Below are 1,874 nucleotides of genomic sequence, written 5' to 3' on the forward strand. Positions count from 1 at the left end.
AAAAACCGGAGAAGCTTGCCAAAGATGAGGCCATTACGGCTCACCTTTAGGTGTCCTCCTCGGGATAACGTCATTAAGGCTGCGTTTGTTTTCAAAGACAGGACAGAACACGACACTGAGACAGAGACAATAGGACGGAGACACTAAAAATTATTGTTTGTGTATTGTGTTTGGATACGATGTACAAGACACTAATGTAATGTCCAGTATTATGTTTGGATACATATGGACAAGACTAAAATATTATATGAAATGACTAAAATAACCATATGATTCCAAATTTTCTACATCAAGTACAAAGTAATTTAATAGAGAATGAGAGTACGTAGGAGTACAGACGAAACTTGAAAAAATATTTGAAGAGACAAAAAATTTTAATAAAAAAATATATAATAGTATTTATATTAAAATAAAAATTATAAATATATTTATTTTATTTTTAAATTTATTATTAATATGTAGGAATACATATGGTTAAGATTAATAAAAAAATAGATCTGAGTTTGATTAATAAAAAATTTTGTTTAGGTTAATAAGCCAAATTAATTTTAAATAAAAAATCAGTTTTAAAAAAAAATCTATTTTTACATGAAAAAAAAAAGTTTTTGCACATAAAAATTTATTTTTATTTAGAAAACCAATTTTTTTTTATCTAAAAACTGATTTTTTTAAAATTATATAAAATCAATTACAACTTATAAATTATTTTTTAGCATTTTAAAAAGATCAATTTTACCTTTAATAATATTTATCTTTCAAAAGTTTCAAGACTAATTATAGGAAAAATAAGAAGGGATAATAGTGGAATAATAAAAAATATCTATGGACAAAAAGGAAAACAAAATTTATAAAAGAGTCCGTGTCCACTATTTCAAATTCCGTGTCCATCATTGTCCTTCGTAGAAGAGTGGACACAAAAATATAAAAAACTGTCCCAGAAACAATGTGTTCCGTGTCCATGTATCTGCTTCCAAACACATTCTAAATATGTACTGTCCATGTCTCTGTGTCCTGTCTCTGAAAACAAACGCTACCTAGTATCCTTAATCCCTTTCAATTTTTCACTTCTAAGTTATGCATGTTCATTGTGTAAAGATAATCAAGCTTTTTGCAAAGTATACGTTTAGGTTAGGTTTAATTGAGCTTTAGTCTACTTAACTAAAAAAAGTCATTTTCAGTTGCATGTGCGCCTTGTACGTCACTCATAAATAGAAAACGATACGTGACCCGTTCAAGATTTTACCACATAAATGTATAAAATTCTTTGTAGTTTTCTTTTGCTAAACCAACTCTCTTTATAACTTACCCCTTCAACCAACTTGCACTCTCTCTCTCTCTCTCTCATTATTTTTTTTGGTGACTTAAAAGAAAATAAACAAAAACTAAGAAAGAAAAAAAAACAAAAAACTGCTTAAGAAAGGCAGTCCCGCTGAATACTACTCTCAAACTCCTTCCAAGGCAATGGAAGCTCCACTTGGGAGAAATAGTCCTCATTGCAGTCTTTGCCATGATGTCTGTCTTGTAAATTATTGACAATAGTAAAAGCCTCCACACAGTCTGTCTCACATATAATGTCTCTTTGTCCCGAGTCCCATGCTAAAAGAAAGCCTCTCCAAATAGCAAACTTAAAAAATAAATTTCAACAAACTTCCAAAATAAAGGGAACGCTGATCAACCCCCAAAGGTGGAACTATTTTACAAAGGTGGCTATCTCTCTACAATAAAATATATTGACATTCAAGTATCGTAATCTCTTGTAGGTACCATCATCTACCTTCTCACAAGGAACTCGGACAGCGACACTTCGGCACCAACACAAATCGAACGCGGCCTCATAAAGAGTCTGGACCTCACGTTCACGTAAGCGTCGAAAC

This window comes from Arachis ipaensis, chromosome B02, assembly GCF_000816755.2.
Source record: "Arachis ipaensis cultivar K30076 chromosome B02, Araip1.1, whole genome shotgun sequence".
Lineage (NCBI taxonomy): Eukaryota > Viridiplantae > Streptophyta > Magnoliopsida > Fabales > Fabaceae > Arachis > Arachis ipaensis.